Source organism: Aethalodelphis obliquidens, unplaced genomic scaffold (genome assembly GCF_003676395.1).
Source record: "Aethalodelphis obliquidens isolate GAN/ISIS:26980383/991018 unplaced genomic scaffold, ASM367639v1 scaffold69, whole genome shotgun sequence".
In the NCBI taxonomy this organism is placed as follows: domain Eukaryota; kingdom Metazoa; phylum Chordata; class Mammalia; order Artiodactyla; family Delphinidae; genus Aethalodelphis; species Aethalodelphis obliquidens.
Window position 1 is genome coordinate 1277343 of NW_020838013.1, and position 9392 is coordinate 1286734.

General features: G+C 46.5%; 1 pseudogene; it reads right to left on the reverse strand.

Moving 5' to 3' along the window:
* Window positions 1-7498, reverse strand: part of LOC113611217 (solute carrier family 22 member 6-like) — an 18309-nt pseudogene extending 10811 nt beyond the window's left edge.
* Between the last annotated feature and the right edge of the window lie 1894 nt (window positions 7499-9392).

The following is a 9392-nucleotide window of genomic DNA, read 5'->3' on the forward strand; positions in this document are numbered from 1 at the left end:
ATTTTTTTTTTTTTTTTTTTTTTTTTTTAGCGGTACGCGGGCCTCTCACTGTTGTGGCCTCTCCCGATGCGGAGCACAGGCTCCAGACGCGCAGGCTCAGCGGCCATGGCTCACGGGCCCAGCCGCTCCGCAGCATGTGGGATCCTCCCGGACCGGAGCACGAACCCGCGTCCTCTGCATCGGCAGGCGGACTCTCAACCACTGCGCCACCAGGGAAGCCCTAGAAACCTGATTTTTAACAAGCTCCCAAGGTTTGGGAACTACTGCTCTGGGGTGTGGTTGATTGTTTGAATGTTGGTCGATGGTGACTCCGGTTAGGAGACAGCCTTTTGTGAGTTTTTTTAAAAACATTGAGGTATAATCAACATACCACAGTATAATAGTTTTAGGTCTATAACATAATGATTCTATATTTGTATACATTGTGAAATGATCACCACAATAAGTCTACTTAAAATACACCACCACATGTAGTTACAACAATTTGTGTGTGTGTGTGGTGAGAACACTTAAGATCTACTCTCTCAGCGACTTTCAAATACGCAATACAGTAAGAGCCACCATGCTGTACATTATATTCCCACGACTTATTTCGCTTATAACTGGAATTTGGACTTTTTGACCCCTTTCATTCATTTTGCCCACCCCTGACTCCCTGCCTCTAGCAACTACCTATCTGTTCTCTGTATCTATGAGCTTGGTTTATGTGATTTTTATTTCTGGGAAACCTATGCAAGGCTTATCATTTTGCAAAATGCATATGATTGTGGCTTGTATTTTATGAATAATAAAGCCGATTGTGTCTGCTGAAATGTCTGCTGTGACATTTATAATATTTTTAGATATTATTCTTTAGAAAATTGCCTCCTGGTATTCATCCCATGATCTTTTTATGGTCTTGGAAGATAGTCAAGGTTAGACCATAACCCCTATTTTATAGATGGAAAAACCAAGTCTAAGAGAGTTTGTATAACTCCTCATGGGCACACAGTTGTGGCTGATCTGAGCTTGTCTCTAGCTGTTATTGGTTCCTAGGTCTTTGTTTCTGTGACACTCACATGTCACATATAAGGCAGAGTGGTGGGAGGTGACTTCTTCAGGATGTTGGAAAATCCGGATTCTTGTCCTGCTGTGGCCACTTATTAGCTGTGTGACTGTACTTTTTAAAAAAGTAAACATTAACTATTTACGTTATACAATTATAAAGGTAATGAATTATCATTAAAGTTCAAATAATATAGTAATGAAAAGTGAAAAGTTCTCTTCTTTTCAATTCCACTCCTCAGAATTAACAACATCATTTTCTTGGGTTCCTTCTAGGCAGTTTGGGCAAGTTATCCAACATCCCTGAACCTAAGTGTCCTCATTGGTAAAATGCAGTTAATAGTACCATTCATGCTGGCTTCACAAGGGTATTGTGAGGAGGAATTGAAATGAGGCAAGACATGGAAAGTGCTGATGGACGGTTGTGTGATTCCTACAGAATTTCCAGACGTGGTCAGGCTTGGGTGGATCAGTCCTGTGTCCCTCTCTGGGTTCTCAGGGATGCCAGTCTCCCCTCTGTGTCCAGCCTAGAGGGCTTATGCCTTTGCTCCTTGAGCCAGCTTTGTTCACCACTGACCTGTCTGCCATGATCCCCAACGTCAAGTTTCCGACCAGTACTCCTGCCATGATGATGGGCTGACTCAGCTGTGGCAAGGTCTTGTGTGTGCACAAGAGGTCCCACTGTGAGGAAGGAAGAACTGGGGTCAAGGAGAGATGGGCCGGCCCCACAGCAGCCCATGCCCTCTCTCCTGGTGAGCTGAGGGCTTGCCTCCCTAAGTCACACACTCTTTCTCATCATCTTCTCCTAGTGAGAATGATTCAAGTTATTTCAAAACATGCAAGAGGTATCTTTGGGGATGACAGCTCAGACTACTCGCCCTTTTCTGAACACTAACCCCTCACCCTCTTTCAGGGCTCTTTAACCTGTCCCTCCCTGGGTGCAGCTGAAGAAAACTGACCCTGGAGCTGGACAGAGCTAATTCGTTTTTTTTTTTTTTTTTTTAAATATTTATTTATTTAGCTGTGCCGGGTCTTAGTTGAGGCATGTGGGAACTAGTTCCCTGACCAGGGATTGAACCCGGGGCCCCCAGCATTGGGAGCACTGCGCCTTAGCCACAGGACCACCAGGGAAGTCCCCAGGTTCGTTTTCTTACAAATTTGGAAAAGCGACTCAGAGAAGCAAGCTTGGTTAAGGACACCCAAAGTTGGGGTGGGAGGACCAAGTTTGGAATGACGCAGAAGGGGAGCTGAGAAATCATGAGACAGAGAGTGGGAAAGGGAGAGGGAGAGGGAGAGGGAGAAAAAGATGAGGGAGGGGGAGAAGGAGGGAGGGGGGAAGGGGAGGGAAGGAGGGGCAGAGGGGAAAAGAATGCAGTAATTTAGTCAGAGGGAAGTGGAGGTGAGATCTTAGTGCCCGAGAGGTGAAGATAGAGAGTTCAGCTCTCCTGGTTTTCCTCAACCACCTGATCCCAGTCTTTCATAAGGCTGGGCTCAAGTTCTTGACCTTGGGTTCTGTGAAATACCTTTGCATCCTTCCGTTAACTTTCCATAAGCAAATTTGAGAGGGGTGTAGTTATTTGCAATCCTGAATAAGTGGCAATTGGATACCTCAACTAATAGTTTAAATTTTGTTGCTCTTTTTAATGAATATAAGAAAAAAAATTCTCCTTTTAAAAGTACTTCCTTTCTAGGTGGAGTAAAACAGCTCCACAGCCTGCAGGAAAATCATACTAAAATCAAAAGTCACACTGACGGATGTGACTTAAAGGATGTGACTTAAATCAAAATGACAAATAGGTGTGGTATTTCCTTTACATAAAAGCGAATTTTTGTATACTTTTGAGTGGATTTTAAAACTCATTTCTTTTGTTAACAGAAGAAAAACGAAAGGGGGCAGGGATGACCAGGACGTTTAGGGAATGCTCCCTAAGATGTGTTAATATATATCCAAATGAATTCATCCTTCAAGTGTAATTACTTGATAATCTTGATTTGATTGGAGAGAAATCCTTATTTGTGAATTTAATTATTACAGTGAGACTTTTAATACCCTGTGCACACACCATATGATGTAAAATTTGGGTGGTTGGCATTTGAACACTTTCTCCGAAGAGCAATGGACTTTATTGCTGTTTTATTCAAATAACTGCTATTCTGTAGTTCTCTGTGTTATCTGATATAATTTTTATTTAAAAAAGATTTTGGGGCTGTGTCAGACTGGGAATTCATTTTTTTTTTTTTTTTTTTTTGCGGTACGCGGGCCTCTCACTGTTGTGGCCTCTCCCGTCGCGGAGCACAGGCTCCGGACGCGCAGGCTCAGCGGCCATGGCTCATGGGCCTAGCCGCTCTGCGGCATGTGGGATCTTCCCAGACCGGGACACGAACCCATGTCCCCTGCATCGGCAGGTGGACTCTCAACCACTGCGCCACCAGGGAAGCCCTGAGAATTCATTTTTAACAGTACTTTAATGGAAACTTGTGAATGAAACACTACCGTGGAGATGCATGTGGGACACACTGTAGTGCGGAGTTAGGGATATGATAGACCAGAACTGAGGAATGGAAAGATGAGAAGCAAGAGGTGTAGGAAAGAGGTAAGAGGTCAGAGGAGCGCTGGAGGAGGGACGGACTGGGAGTGTGGGATTGGCAGATGCAAACTATTGTATAGAGGACAGATGAACAACAAGGTCCTACTGTGTAGCACAGGGAACGATATTCAATAACCTGTGATAAACCATCATGGAAAAGAATATGAAAAGGAATATACACACGTGTAACTGAATCACTCTGCCGTACGGCAGAGGTTAACACAACATTGTATATCAACTATACATCAATAAAATTTAAAAAAATAGGTGTATCGATTTTAGAGAAAATGGAAAAATAAGGATTTGTTAAAAAAAAAAAAAAAGAACCAAGGCGTGCAAAGAGAACAAAATCTGTATGCAGTCTGGTGATGAAATCTGGGTGTCGTCCAGAATAGGAATTGATAAATGAGTATACAATATGTACTCAGAAAGAATTTTTCTGCCTCTGTTCTGCCCTAAGGTGCTTGTCATCCGTAAAAGCAACAATTGGGTGGGGCTTACATCACCTTAGGTTTCGCACTGGGTTTTACTATATATATTCTCTTCACATGCACCTGAGACTTGAGGACCGTATAGTTGTGTGCTCCTGGGCCTCATGTATATAGAATTACTTTCTCAGTAACAGGAACCAAAGTCTAGGAATAGGCAGTGGTGGATTTGAGGGAGACTCAGAGAACTGCTGCCTAGGAAAGCTCTGCACTGCTAACTTGATAAAGGCTGTGATAAATGACAGATGCTGTGAGACTGGCCTCGGGGGAAAGAAGAAGAGGAACTGAATGACAGTGGCACCAGGAATTAGAGCTGTGAAATGGTAACTGTTGTTCATCTGCAAAACAGAAGTGAACGGGAGACTCAGGCCGGTCATTCATAACAACTCACGCCCTCCCTGCCCTACAGTCATTGGACCCAGGGGTGGGCACCTGACCCAGGCCAGCAAATAAGTCTTTCCTAGAATTTTTCAAAGTTGAAGCGGAGAGACAGTTATTAGGAGTGAGCCCAGAATGGTCAATGGCCACATTGTGAAGGATCCGTGGCAGAGTCACATGCCCAACATGCAAAGGAAAGTAAAGATGAGAGCCAGCAAGGGTCCTGCTTGCATGGCCCTGATTCCCACAGCTCCTAGAGCAAGCCCTGCCTCTGCTCATCTTGTGATTTGGTTATGGGAGCCTTTATACACGCTCTTCATGCTCAGATTAGCTTGAGTTGAATTGCAGCCACTTGCAAACAAGAGTCTTGACTAATATAGTTCAGATAGAAGCTGCTGGTTACTACTTAGGATACCTTAATTCAGAAGAAAAGAAGAAGAGCTCAGACAGAGTTTTTATCGGAACCCAGAGATAGCACCTTTTTCTTATTATATGTATTTATTTTTTGCTTTGCATTTAGAGTGCAGAAGTATCCCTTTGGGATACTGGGCCATTTGGGAGTTCTTTCCAAGAGGCAGGCTGAGACTTATGTTTCTCAGGTGACCTGTGCCATTGTGCCTACCAGATACAGCCCTGTGGTCTGGGTGGAGTATCTTCACTGCGACTAAGCTTCTTGCTTATGCGACCCCTGATAACTTGCGAGCCGTTTCATTTGCTTCACAACTCAGAAGGCCCAGCTTCACATTAGGTTATGCATGTAAGCTGCCTATTATCCTAATGAAATGGTCTCTGGTGCAGCCTTTGGCATTATTGGCCCAAGGAAGAAGTATCCCGGTTGTGTTTATGAAATAGACCTTTTAGTTCCCTGTGTCCATGTGTGGTGGTGGAGAATGGCCCCATTCACAGTGCCTGTTGGAAGAGGATTGGGTTATCCTTGGCATCTCCCCACAACTCAGGAAGACTGTGTGCATCTGGCTTTGTCAGTCATTGAAACCAAACATGATGAGGTTACTACCAAACCTCCATCTAGAAGGAAAGCTAAGGTGCACACTTACCCGGATTCTTTGTTCCACAGGGCAAGAAATTTGAGCTTTGGATCAAACTGCCTGCTGTTTTGAACAGAAGAACAGCAGCCAGGTTGATAGTTCCCGGAGTATTGTCAGACTTGGAAAGCAGAGTGTAGAGTTCTAAGAAGGGAAATGGAAAAGCAGAATTGGAAGCCTTGATAACATACACGTTAAGGTGGGTGGAGGGGAATGTCGCAGGATTTGGGTTGAGGCTGGAGAATAATGAAGAAGGTTCTTCCCCAACCCTGCAGGGAAGGGATGGCCTATGATGCCTGCACGCCCAGAGGGAGGACTAGCCATCCTTTGTCACCTTCTGCTTCTGCAGCTTGGGTCTGTCTAGTGGGAAGTGTGGCTTAACTTTTATCACTTTCAGACGGATGCTGCGTCAGGCGAGTTTGGGGGCTCTGCTCGACCACAGCCTCTTCTCAAGGCATCTTTTCCGCAGAGCCCTGACTAAAGGACAAGGGACCACGTAATCCCACTGTATTGTCCGTTGGCATGGTGATTAGATGAAGTGTGGACACCTGAGCCAGCTGCTGGGCTGGGGATGGGCTGCTCCCCAGTGTGTTGAGCTGGGCCAGTTGAAGCCTTTTCTGAATTAAGATTCACAGACATGTTCTGGTTGGTGGTAGGCCCTAAATCTGAGGGGTAATGGATCAGAGCTGGGACCAGTGGTTGTCTTGCAAATGGGCACACAGACGAAATGGGGTGAGGAGAGAGTTACAGAGTAAGTGTATAGGGATGTCTCTGGTGCTCCCATCCCTGGTTCCAGATTCCATGAGGCCTGGACACACTTCGTTTCCTGCCCTTGCGTTCCCTGAAATCCCTTTTCTCGTGAGCTGACTTGAGAGAGCTTCTCTTCCTTGCAACCAAAAGATCATTGACAAGCACAGATGTTAAGAGCACGATCCATGTGACAGCTACGAAGTGCAGAATTCAGCCGGATGAACCACTTAGCAGGCCAGGGAGACGCTACAGTCGACTGTGTGTGTGTTTCGGGGGAGGGGTGTTAAATCACTAGAGATGAAAGGACCCTCCCATAACCCTGTTCTCTTTCCCGTCTTAGTTCCTTGGCTGCTCTCCATCTCCTGGCCCCAGCTGCCGAGAGCTATTTCTAGATGAAGTCAGGAAATTGTTTTTGTCTCTAGGACTCTGAGCCCAGAATCCCCTGCTCAGGAACACCCTCCTTGCCCTCCACTATCTGCATGCCTCCTTTCTAGCTTCCTCTGAACCACCGCCCCACCTCCCTACCCCGTGGAATTGCAACCTCTCAGGGAAACCAAAGTAGAATATCAAACTCCAGTAATAGTATCTCTCTCTCTGGTGGAGGTGGAGGGGCAGGGAGTAGCTTTCTGCAAGGAGTTCCATAACCTCCTCTACCAGGAAGACCTCAACTCCAACCCCTGTTCTCTTACCTGCATTTAGGCAGAGCTCTTCATAGCTCCAGGGTCTTCAGACAAACTCAGGTCAGGTTCACACAGTCTGTGTGTGTGTGTGTGTGGGGGGGGGAGGATGGTAAGATGGGGACACAGGGGTTGGAAGGAGGAGGTCCAGGTCTCCTCACGTCAGTCACGATGGTGGAAGGGAAGGTGCTATTGTCATAGATCCAACCGTGGGTGCAGGGCTCTGTGGCCCCCGTGCCGTTGGTCTCTGTGCCATTGGGAAAGGATGGTCCCTGCTGAGGGGGAGGTGAAGAGGAGGCAGATCTTGGGCCGCCCCTGCCCTTCCCGGGGCAGCCAGGAGTCCAGCTCCCCGTCCTTGCTGAGTTTGGGGTCGGCAGGTGAGCGGCAGTGGTGGGTGGGGATGGCAGTGGTGAAGTTCTGCAGGGTGTTGTGCAAAACCGTTAGGAGCAGGGGCACAATCAGGAGTGGTCTGGATCTGCTGGAAGCGGCCGATGTCCCCCAGCCTGCAGCAGGAAGTCACTGAAAGCCATGGGGCAGGATCTCGCAGGGGCACTGGAGCTGAGGCCTCTCCCTCCCACAGCCTGTTTCCTGTCTTTCGGTGCAGGGGGAGGAGACAGACTGCCCTTTGCCTCCTCAGCTCATCAGTTCCTGGGTCTGCTGTGGCCCTAAGTCACCTGAGCTAAAGACTAGTGTTTATAACTTCTTTTGAGGCACCAAGTTAAACTGTGACTTGAAAGTAAGACGTTCAAGTATTAAGACTCGTCGGGTCAGTGATTTGTTCAAGGGGATCTAAAGGGCAGGTAAAGTTGGATGGGGTGGAAGAAACCACCTTCTTGTGAAGGAGGGATGTGCGTGATGCCCCAAAGTTTGGTGGCTTGACTCTCCCCACCCCAGGCCAGAGCAAGCGACCTCCTTCTTGGAGGAGACAGGAAAGAGCAGAGGGAGGCCCAGGCTGGTTTGAGCGCAAAGCCCCAGCTGAATTCCCTTTTCTCAAGGCCGCTTGGGCCACGTGGAGTTGGGTGAAAGCTCTGAAGAGCTCACACAGAAATGCCATTGTGCTGCGGTTGTCAGCACCCCCCAACCTGTGAGCACTGCCTCTGTGTTAATCCCAGAACCTGGGCCTTCAGCTAAGCCACAGCTTAACCTCCACTCAAAGAGTGAAGCCTGGGAATTCTCTGGTGGTCCAGTGGTTAGGACTCGGCACTTTCACTGTCGGGGGCCAGGTTCAATCCCTGGTGTGGGGAACTAAGGTCCAACAAGCATGACATGCGGCCAAAAAAAAAAAAAAAAAAAAAGTGAACCCTCCTCAGAGGTAAATACCAGCAGGGCCTCTTTTCTCATTATAATACAATCCACTCCCAATTTTTCTCTTTCCCTCAGTTGTAACAGCTAAAACCAAGGAAACATCCACCACCGTCTGTCCCATTAGCTGCTTAACCATCCTCAAAACTGGGAAAAAAAAATCTTTATTGAGATTTAGTATATACACTAAAATGCTTCAATTTGGGGGGCTCCTTTCGACAAGTTTTGACAAATTTATACACCCATGTAACCACTATATAGAACATTTTTATCACCTCCAAATTTCCTGGTACCATACTCCAGATAGCTCTACCTAGTCCTAGGCAATAGATTTGTCTTTTCTAGAGTTTCAAATGAATATCATACAGTGTATACTGTTGCGTCTGGCTTCTTTTATTTATTTTTTATTTTTTGTGGTACGTGGGCCTCTCACTGTTGTGGCCTCTCCCGTTGCGGAGCACAGGCTCAGGACGCGCAGGCTCAGCAGCCATGGCTCACGGGCCCAGCCGCTCCGCGGCATGTGGGATCTTCCAGGACCGGGGCATGAACCCGTGTCCCCTGCATCGGCAGGCGGACTCTCAACCACTGTGCCACCAGGGAAGTCCGCATCTGGCTTCTTTTATTGAGCCCAATGTTTCTGAGATCCGTCCATGTTGCAGTGTACCAACAGTTCATTCTTTTTAGTGCTGAGTAGTGGTTCAGCATATGGACATACCACCATTTGTTTATTCATTCACCTGTTGACGAACATTTGTGTTGTTTCCAGCTTTGGGCTGCTGCAAATAAAGCTGCTTTGATCATTTGTGTACAATGTGTGGACACACGTTTTAATTTCTCTTGGGTAAATGTCTAGAGGTAGAATTGCTGGGTCATATGGTAAGTGTATATTTAAGTTCATCAGAAACTGTCAAATTGTTTTCCAAAGAGTTTCCAAATTATATATTTCCATCTGCAATGTGTGAAAGTTCCAGTTACTTCATGTTCTTTCCAACCCTTTGTATGGTCCATCTTTTGAATTTTAGCCATTTTTAGTAGGACGTGTAGTAATATCTCATGGCCTAGTTTGCATTTGCTGCATGACTAATGATGGTGAACTTCTTTTCATTTGCTTATTGGCCATTC